This window comes from Pinus tabuliformis, chromosome 6, assembly GCF_031772625.1.
Source record: "Pinus tabuliformis cultivar Carrire ecotype Pingquan chromosome 6, CPIR1, whole genome shotgun sequence".
Taxonomy (NCBI): domain Eukaryota; kingdom Viridiplantae; phylum Streptophyta; class Pinopsida; order Pinales; family Pinaceae; genus Pinus; species Pinus tabuliformis.
Genome location: NC_142292.1, coordinates 535,563,830 through 535,575,242, shown reverse-complemented (window position 1 = coordinate 535,575,242; position 11,413 = coordinate 535,563,830). Strand labels below are relative to the sequence as shown.

The following is an 11,413-nucleotide window of genomic DNA, read 5'->3' as shown; positions in this document are numbered from 1 at the left end:
TTACTCCATAGGAAGAAAGAAAAAAATCTTTGGAGGGGATCTTACCTTAGTGCTCAACATGGCATAAGGTTAGGAATTGGTGTTTGAGATAGTCTTGAGTAATTCTTTGGACTTGCTCCTTTGGAATAGTCATTTGATCTTTGATTTTCTATTCTTCTACTAGGGTTTGAAGATTAATGTTGTGTAACTCCACGTCCCTTGGGTCTTTTGGATTTGAGGGCTCTAGTGCATCATGCATCTTCTTCCATTTCTACATCTTCCGGTGTGGCTTTAATGGGTGGATCTTGTTTTGCAGGTTCCAATGACAAAGGGTCTTTTTTATTCTTGTTTATTTTTAGGCCTATATCTTGAGTATGGGTATGCCTCTCACAACAATGATATCATGATGATAATATGTATTATAACATATGATGATCTCAACCAATCTATTCTTGATCCAAACTTATCACAAGGTAAAACACTTCAATCCTTAGCCATTGTTTCTGACATTGTACTTTAGGGGGAAATTTATTATAGGTCATTTTGTCGCATCCAATCAAATGAACTGAAAACTAGATCAATTAACATCCTTGACACTTTTCCATCATCCCTTGCAAAGCCTTGAACATGATCTATCCAACAAGTCAGAATTTCTGGGTCAATCAGTTAAAAAATTATGTTTTTGGCCCCATTGCACCTTGCACTTTATTCCACCTACAATTGTTGCAAGTTGCATAACTTAGCACCTGCATTGACCAATGCAGGTTACTCTACTTTGTAGGTGCGATGGTTCTAGAATTGCGGGAAAATAAAAAAAATATTTCTGAATCTTCTCCTTCCATAAGCTTCTAAGGTGGATTTAACTATTTACATTGGATAGAGATCTCAAATTCCTACCCTTGAGGTCTTATCTCTTGTCCCTAGATCTTATCCTCCTCCATATGTGGATCCAAGTCCTAGATTGGTAAATCCTAAACTACCAATTTTACCCTATAAATCTACTGCCTTCCATAGAGTGTGGGTTGGCTTTTAGAGATTACTAATGCCCTCATACTGTTACTTTGAGCTTAAAGTTTCATTCATTGATGTATTAGGGTTGAGGTTGAAGGTTTTCTTTGTGGAAAGGAAGGATACGACAATTGGGGAGACATCTACAAGGTCAATAATCTATAAATGGTTGTAACTCTCCCCTTTATCTATTAACACAAAAAGTACTATGTTTTCCTATACTTGTGTCTAATTCAATGCATATTTGGCCCATTTATTAGAGTGATTAGTTTATGCTATGTGGATATTGTAGTTCTCTTGCTTGTTTTGGTCATTGTGCAGGTTCCATTTATAGCGATTGGAGCTAAAGTTGGAGCTTGCAAGAATAAGAGAAGGTCTTACTATAGATTCCAGGTAGGTCTTTTCTTGCATAAGCTAATTTCTCTAAGGAATTCATAGATATTTTTGCCTCTTTGTTTCTAGATCAAACCACTAGATCTAGGGAGTTCCCTTTTGTCTGTAGAAGAGAATTTTTCACATAACAACAACTGTCCCCTACCATCACCTTTATTAGGTTGCTCTCTAGGCTAAGGTCCATGTCCCTTATCCACTGCATTAAACTTGTTGTAAGGAGCAACATTTTCCTTCTCACTTGCATCCCGAGGTCTTGCTTGCTTCGGTGGCCACTTTCCTTTAGCTTTTGTTAGATGATCCAAAAATAAAATATTATCATAGGTTATAAAGTTGGAATAAAATAATTATTAATTTAAGATATTAAATTAATAATTATTATTCTATAATACTTAATTATTTAATGGAGACATTTAGAATTAGTATATTGTTGTAGCAAGATATGACTCTACAAATGTGTCGTATCTTAGGCTTTATTTTTGGAGATTTGTTAGCAAGTTGTTTGAATAGCATTTATTGTAAGTGGACACTTGTTATTTAATAAGTCATCCATAATTAGAGGTAGTTAGGACATTTTAGCTTATAAATAGCTCATTGCAAGAGTGTTTTGTAGTTCGGGTGTAAACTCTTGCAAAATCAATATGTAATTGTTTTTTCTGATTAATAAAATTACGTGTCTGAGGACACTTCTGCCATTATTGTGGTATCAGAGCTCCAGTAATGCCGCAGTGGATGTGAGGAGGAGATTCCAGCTCTACAAGTTTTTTGAAAACTCCATTGAATTCATCAGCGAATGATTGGTATGGAATTTGTCCAGTTTTTTTGTTTAAAAGGAACATAAATTTTATTATTGATTTTAGATTTGTAAATTCTAAAATCATTTTTATTATTAAGAAAAACAAAAACAAAAAAATGCAAACTCTGTGTGACTTTTCTGCAAAATTTGTGTGGCTATTGTGATGCAACGGATGTGGATTTACATCTATTGAGTGATGGTGTCAGCGTCGACATTCAGACTTTGACGAAGACCCTTGCGCCTGGCGGAACCTCCAGTTTCTATCATGAGACCGTCTGATTTCTTCAGACTTCTTTGATTCCTGTCTCCTCCACTTGAGCTTCTGATATTCCACCGCTTACTTCATTTTTGTTGTATCTTTGAACATCCCATGATTTTCCTTTTGTAACTCATTTAAACGTGTTTCCAGATAGATTCTCCAGCCGTTGATTTGCTTTTCTAGGGTTTGAGTAACCTCTATAAGCTTTTGCATGCTTTCATTAGAGTTCTCCACCTCTTTGTCATACTTATTTCTCCATTCAGCTGCTTCATCCAATGCTTCGCTTTGCGCCTACTCGAACATAAACCTGTCTATTCATCCAACGCTTCGCTTTGCGACCGCTCGAACATAAACCTGTCTATTCTTGTTTGTATTAGTGGGATCAAGATTAGCTTCCACAGTCCACAATCTGAGATAAACGATGGTACCAATGACCATCGTCGATAGTAATACCAAGAAGACTGTTGAGCTAAGCATGGCCATTGTACTCACTGGATTTTTACCAGTTGAGACAAATAATTGGTAAAATGTGTGGCACTCTGTATTACCAGCATGGAGGACAACCTAAAAAAATATTCAGCCTCTTAAAGATTTTTTATTCGGAAGTTTAAAGTTGAATTAGTGAAGATGTATTACCTGCGTGGATAAACAAAAAAGACAATCGACCAGAGAGAAGTGTCGAAGTGTTCGCCTGCATGGATAAACAAAACAAGCCAACCAGTGTGGATTGCTAAAAGCATGCACTTGTTTTTTTTGCAGTGAAACCAGCAGCAAGAAGCCATCCAGTGTGGATTGCTAAAAGCATGCACCGTGAGTTATTTTAAATGGTCAAAGGATGTGGTTTTTTAAAAGCATGATGTATGCTTTAAAGTTCACGTGAAATTCACTTACGTTTTTTAATGGGAGTTTTAAATAAAAGATGGAGGGATAAGGTGAATTATAAAGTTTTTTTTTTGTAAAGGAGAAATAAGCTGAGTTGGGTAATTTATCAAAGAAGAGGTTTTTTATTTTATTTTAAATTTGGGTTCATCACATTGTAACTCAAAGTAATTTTACTTTGGGGGGGGTAACATTTTTTTTACCAGGTTTTGCAAGAGCATCATTGTAAAAGTCAAATTTTGAAAGTTACCTTGTAAATATTTGAGAAATTGACTAGAGTCAAGTGCAAAGCTCAATTATTTTTCTCTTGTTTCAACGACTATATGAGGGTCAAGGCCAAACCCCGATTGATCATTTTTTGTGTAGTGTGTTGTGTTGCCTATCTTGATATTCTTTTTGAGTCTGATTCTTGGTGCGAAGCTTCAACACTACAATGTCAAAGTTGATTAATTTGTTTTCTGATTCCGACAAACTTGAAGGTACAAAATCTTATAAAACATGGCAACGCCTCATCAAAAGCACTCTCATTTATAATGAATTGTGGCAGGGTATATGTGATGGTGATATTAAGTCAAATAAACCCACAGATGCAGCTGCACTAGTAAAATGGGAAGTTAATAATGCCAAAGCATTAGCCCTCATTAAATCTTTTGTTAATGATGAAATGTATGTCCATATAGAAAATGCTACAGATGCATGGTCCGCTTTGAGGACTTTTAAAGAATTCTTCGATACTCAGCCTAAATCAAAGAAAGTCGATCTATAATTAAAATTGTTGCAACAAAAATTGACTGAAGGAGGTGATGTTCTTGAATATATCTCAAGACTTAAGAATATTAGGCAGGAAATCATTAATGTTGGTTTTCCAGCAGTAGATGATAGTTTTATGGTCACAATTTTAATTGTTGGACTTCCTTCTTCCTACACACATTTTTTGGAGACTCTACAATTAACTGGTAAGTTAGAGAAACTAAAGTTTGATGAGCTCTGTGAAATGTTGACCCAACATGATAAAACCTTTGGGAAGAAAAAGAAAGTTGGTGAAGATGTCTTTTTCATAGAGGCCAACACTAGTAAATCATCAACTGACAGTTCTCGAAGTAGAGGCAAAGGGAATTTCAATTAGAATCAAGCAGCACATAATGTACAAAGTCGAGGTCGAAGCCAAAGCAGAGGAAACAACTTTAATAGAGTGAACAGTTCAGGCAGGAGTAATTTTCAAGGCAGAGGAATACATAAAGTCAACCAAATTCACCAAATTGAAAATTCTCCAAGCAGCAGCAGTTCTTCTGACAGTGATTCTCCACCTCCAGAATCTCCAACTGATCGACGAACATCAGTTTATATTAATCCTCTTTACAATGATGGTGATTTTTCAGAATCTCAAACAACTAAGCATCAACTACCAAAATGGGCAGTTCAACTTTTGAAAGATGTAAAGCCTGATGAGCAGAATAAAACAGGCACAAGAAATTCACACAGAAGTGAAGGAAATTTTGCCTTGACATCACATGATTTTACTAAACCTTCCACATACAAAGAAGCAGTAAAACATAAAGAATGGCAATAGGTTATGATTGACGAATATTGAGCAGTAATTGATAACAACACTTGGAAACTTGTTGATTGTCCTCAAAATGTTAAACCCATAGGATGCAAATGGCTTTACAGAATTAAGTACAACCAAAAGGGCAAACTTGAAAAGTATAAAGCAAGACTTGTCGCTAAAGGTTTTGCATAGTAGGAAGGCATTGATTATGAGGAAAATTTTGCTCCTACAACTAAATGGAACACCATCCGATTAACACTTGCATTGGCCGCTCAGAAAGGATGGAAAGTTCATCAAATGGATGTGAAAAGTGCTTTTCTCAACGAGGATTTACAGGGAGATGTGTATATGACACAACCACCAGGTTTTGAAATTGCAGGGAAAGAACATAAAGTCTACAAATTGATCAAGGCTTTATATGGGTTAAAACAAGCTCCTCGAGCTTGGTATGCAAGAATGGATGAATATCTTAGGAAAGTTGGTTTTCAACGAAGTGAATTTCATGATACTTTGTATGTGCGACAACAGGGCAAATATCTGGTGATTCTTATTATGTATGTAGATGATTTGATCATTACTGGAAACAATGATGATCATATTGCACAGGCTTCACTACTATCTTGGATTTGAAGTCTTCCAACGTCCACACCATATTTTCATTTCTCAGAGTAAGTATGCAGCAGAGGTTCTTCAATGATTTGGAATGCAAGATTGCAGGCCCATTCTTACCCCCATGGAGCAAAACTTGAAACTTTCAAAATTTGAAGGGGGCGAAAGGTGGACAGCACTACTTACAGACAGTTGATTGGCAGCTTGATTTATTTAACCAACACTCACCCTGATCTATCTTATGCAGTCAATATTCTTTCATGTTTTATGCAGGAACCACGAGACAGCCACTGGAATGCAGCCAAAAGAGTTCTTCGATATATCCAAGGAACAAAAGATTTTGGTCTTCTTTACACAAAGACTAAAAACTTTGTACTTGGTGGATATTCAGATGCCAACTTTGCTAGAAGTATTGATGATCGAGCATAATGAATATGGGGTCAGCAGCAGTATCTTGGAGTTGTAAGAAGCAAGCTACAGTGGCCACTTCTTCAACAGAAGCATAGTACATTTCAGCATGGGAAGCAACATGTGAAATTGCTTGGTTACGCAGAATTTTGCAGGACTTGGGCATTTCTCAGGCAAAAGCTACATCATTATTCATTGACAGCCAGTTAGCCATCAAACTTGCCAAGAACCCAGTTTTTCATTCAAAGACAAAGCATGTGGACACCAAGTATCATCATATCAGATCTCTCATTGCCAAAGATGTCCTCAAGCCAGTTTATTGTCCTTCAAAAGATCAGATCTCCGACATTTTCATGAAACCGCTTGGCAGAATAAAATTTACTAAGTTTAGGGATGAACTTGGTATATGTTGTAATGTATCTTTGGATCATAGGGTGAATGTTAGATGATCCAAAAATAAAATATTATCATAGGTTATAAAGTTGGAATAAATTTAATAATTATTATTCTAGAATATTTAATTATTTAATGGAGACATTTAGAATTAGTATATTGTTGTAACAAGATATGACTCTACAAATGTGTCGTATCTTAGGCTCTATTTTTGGAGATTTGTTAGCAAGTTGTTTGAATAACATTTATTGTAAGTGGACACTTGTTATTTAATAAGTGGTCCATAATTAGAGGTAGTTAGGACATTTTAGCTTATAAATAGCTCATTGCAAGAGTGTTTTGTACTTCGGGTGTAAACTCTTGCAAAATAAATATGTAATTATTATTATTATTTATTTATTTATTTTTAATTTAATTTAATTTTTTTTTTTTTTTTTTTTTTTTTTTCTGATTAATAAAATTACGTGTCTGAGGACACTTCTGCCATTAGCTTTGTCATTCCCTTTCCAACCTTGCTTAGACTCATTCTTACACTTCGATTGCTCATAACAATGCTTCAACTTTCCAATGACTTCCTCCAACGACTAAGGCTCATGATACTCAATCCGATCCTTGAATGCTAATGGTAGCCCATTGATAAATCTCTAAACTTTTGTCTTCTCATCCTTAAGATAAGGCACATACCTCAAGAACTATATGAACCTAGTCGTGTACTCCTCATTTGCCATAGATCTCATCTTCAACTCATATAACTCCTTGGACTTATCGTCATATTAACCTTGTGACAAATACTTTTTTCCAAAGTGTCTTTTGAATTCATGCCAACTCAAATCCTCTGTCATGATGTCTCTAACACGTTTCACATCTTCCCACCAAATGTTCGCTTTCATTTTGAGGTTGAAAATAACTATCTTGGCCGTCATGTTCTCTGTATAGTAATGCAACTCAAATAACTTCTTCATTCCAAGCAACCATGCCTCTGCATCATTCGGTTTCTTCAACTCTCCATCGAATGTAGGTGGCTTGGCTTTATTGAACTCATCCTACAAGGATCCCCTCTCACTCCTCCTATAAGGATGATAGTGATGATTACCATGATACCTGTTTGAACTAGAACTATAATAGAACCCATAGCCACTGCCTCTCCTGTCACGTGTATCCAAGAACTACCATCTTTGATTGTGTTATTTCTGTCAAACGTGTGCCCACCATGAGACCTGCTACCATATCCCCCATTAGTACTTTCCTCCTGCTCATAACTGATCCATGGTTATCCTTGTCTCTTTAAGTCTGACAAAATTTGAAGGACCATTGAATTAACCTCTTATTTTTTTCCTGTGCCCTGATAAGTCTTTCCTATGACTGAATGATCCTGTCATTATCTTCCTTGGAACTTCTATTTTTTTTCCTTTAAAATTCTTAAGGTATCTGCTATGTAAGGAGAGTACCCATCTCTTGGTTGCTCATTTGATCTATAAGGAGAATCTCGTGAATTGTAATCCACCATTCTGCTAGTCATCTATGATCTTCTATCTCCTACAAACATACCATGTTAGAAAACCAAATATAAACATAATCAACATACTTGAGTGAATTTTTGGGGAGGCTATCTCATCTTCAAAATCAGTCCATATTAGCATGATACATATATACACATAATCACATGAAAATGTCGACATCATGCATGATAACACTAAATGCATACAATGATGTCATGCATGATAAATAAAACCATGAAAGTGCATGCATAACGACATGCATCTAGCTCATACAGTCCAAGTATTTGAACCATGCTCTGATACCACCCTGTGACTCCTCCCACATTTACCCACATTTAACTGGCATGATAGGGTAAACATGAGCTAAGGGCTATTATGATATGACCCAACCTCCTAAGTCCAGTTAAGAAAGTGGATTCAACAAATTGAAACCTTACTAACCTTCCTCAGGAGCTACAAGACCCCCAAGAGCTAGACCACCACTCTAAGTGCCCAAACCTTGAGCTAATCTACTTTTTAAGTGACATGGTCAAGGGATCACTAGGCCCAAAAAATCCCGCCAAAAACCGGTCAAGGGATCACTAGGGCCAAAACAAGCACATAAACAACCAGGGCTTCTTAGAGATTAAACTACCTCCACCCTCAGGTTTTATCGCAATCTCGCCAAAACCGATCAAGGGATCACTAGGCCCAAAACAAGCTTGGATGCCTAAGAATTTATTCACCATTACCTTGAGGAATTTACATGTCTCCACCCACCTGTTGAGGGTTTCTCGAAGATTAAACCACCTCCACCCTCAAGGCTTTATCACAATCCAGCCAAAACTCGTCAAGGGATTCCTAAGCCCTATGGGAATTTTCCTGAGACCACCTCACCTGATTCCAAAATATTCCGGTAATCCAAAGCTCAACAGATAAAAGAACCCCATCACACCATGGTTATCCAAAAATGGCAAGGCAAGGTTGAATCCACTATCACACTAGGAAAAACGCATGCCAATGACAACCAAAGAACCAAATACACAAATGCATGTACCATGCATTCACAAACCACCTAGGAAATCACACATGCAACTTGTTACCTACAAACCCTCCTGCTGAAGCTACTTGATCCAACCTTCCTTGCTTGTCATTTTCTTTCCTTTGCTCATTCTTTTCCTTCCCTTGCTTTCCTTATCCTTCCTTCACTTGCTTGTTTGCCTTCTCGTCTTGGTGCTCTTCTCCTCTCTGAAACCAATTCCAAAGCAAAAATGACAAAAAGTGACGAAATCTATGAAATTATCCTCAGACACCTTTTAATCATTGAGGCCTCTAATTTCTTCATTTTCCTCTATTTTCTCTTCAATTTTCCTCTCATGCAAACATGTGGCTTTTTATCTCTCTTTTTTCCTATTTCCCTTTATTTTCATAAATAAATGCCAAGAAATACCTTTTCCCTTTCCAAAGCCTTTGCCAATTTCCTTTAGCCATAATAAACAACAAGTGATGCCCACTACGATGTTTTTCCCAACATTCAGCTTGGAATGTGTGTCCCATGGCCTTGGTCTTATTTTTCCTTTATTAACTTTATTACAAGAACTTTTAACTCGGGGCTGTTACAAAGGAGGGGAATTGTAGAGTGTTGATTTGGCTAAGATCAATAGAAGGGAGTAGAGCATGAGATCTTGACTTAACCATTTTTAGTCATGTTAAAGGAGACACATGGAACCTCTTTATTGGTGTAGGTTATAAAGTTGCACATTAGCATGGAGAGGATCTTATGACTCTTTCATTGATCATATTTGTGATCCACAATTGGGAAGACACTTGTTGTGATGATGATTGAGACTTACCCTAGAGGAGTGGGCTCAACATTCAATTAGAGGTTGCCACATGGTAGGCCAAAAATGCACATTACAACCCAAATACCACACAAAAATTTAGTGTCGTGGGAAAAAAAATTAAAGAGCGATGGGAAAGCTAGCTAGATTAGCGAATCCAATGATGGACTTTACATGTGAGTCTTAGTGATGCACATAAAGGAAAAATCGTATATGCCAACAACATTATTATACAAGTTTGAATACACGATAATGAACAAGGCCCATTTTCTTCATAAAAGTTGAGTTTACTCTTGGGGACATAATGAAAGGAATCTGATAGTAATAAGCATGTAAAGTGGGACTTAAGAGTGATCAACATCCACAACTAAATTCATGAGAAAAACCTTTCTTATATAATATTCCTTGCATTAAGAGAAATGACATGTCATATAATATAATAGTAACATATTAAAATAAAATAAAAAATAAACTTTATAATACAATTTAGGAAAACAAAATATTAAAAAACAACCATAATTATAATAAATATACAAAATAGAAAATTAAACTAGCATAACTCTATAACTCTATTTTAATTCATATTTTTTTAATCATTTAAAATTTATTTCTTAATTAATATACCATAAAGGACATAATGAAAGAAATCCAGAAAAACCATAAAAGTAATAAACATATAAAGTAAGAATGGAAGAGTAATTAACATAGACAATTAAATACATTATTTTATACAAGACCAATAAACAAGAATTTTCATAAAAAAATCTTTATCTTACATAATATTCATTGGAAAATTGATATATCATACAATATAATGATAATAAATTAAAATAAAATAAAAAATAAAGTTTATAATATTATTTAAAAAACAAAACATAAAAAAACAACTATAAAAATAATAATAATAAATATATAAAATAGGAAAATAAACTAAGACAACTCTAATATATATATATATATATTTTAAATTTATTTTGATTTCTAGTTTTTTCTTTGCGGTCACCAATGGACTATTACAAGAAAATTTCTTGATAATAATACTTTTATTTACCATTAATAAAATTGTAACTACTATTTAATTCTTTTTAAATTTAACTTTATAAATAACTAATTTCAATTTTTTTTTTTTTTTTTTATAAATATAATTTTACTTTATTATTTTTTATATTTAATAATTTAATTTCTCATTTTAATACTCTTTTTTATAAGCTTAGCAGATCTATATCTTCATTATGTCCAATATATGAACCCTAGGACAAGGAATTGTACAAGTATCACCATTTATCCAAAACCCCATGCACCACATACTTTTTATTTAAACTTTAATATATAATAATAATAATAATAATTTTTTATTATATTATTTAATAAATTTCCATTGAATTTGGCATAATACTTTTCAATTGTGAAATGATTGAGTTAGCAAAAATATTCCATAAACTTAAGAAAGTAGGTCATTCAACAATTTTTTTAGCAAATTACATAAATAATAATAAAATTATTAAAAAAAATTCTTCCATTCTCCATTTTTGTTACCCAGTTATGTTGTCTTTAACCATCCACTCTAGTTGCTACACATATTTTAAATCACTGAAAAGTAGAGAGTCCCCATAAATTTGTAATTGAGTACATCATAAATCTATAAGTGAGTACATAATTTTTTCCATAGAAAAAAGTATATCAAGATTCTTAATCTATAAATAGGCTTTGGTACAATGTCATGGGCTAATATCATGGCTTATCCATATTATTTGCCCATAAAAACCACAATTCACTTCATATGATATTGGTTCATATGACATTTAATTTAATTAAAAAGAAAAA

At 34.4% G+C, this 11,413-nt stretch overlaps 1 pseudogene; it reads right to left on the bottom strand.

Annotated features, from left to right (window-relative positions):
* Positions 1–2,457: 2,457 nt before the first annotated feature.
* LOC149259647 (uncharacterized) lies at positions 2,458–2,915 on the bottom strand (annotated as a pseudogene).
* Between the last annotated feature and the right edge of the window lie 8,498 nt (positions 2,916–11,413).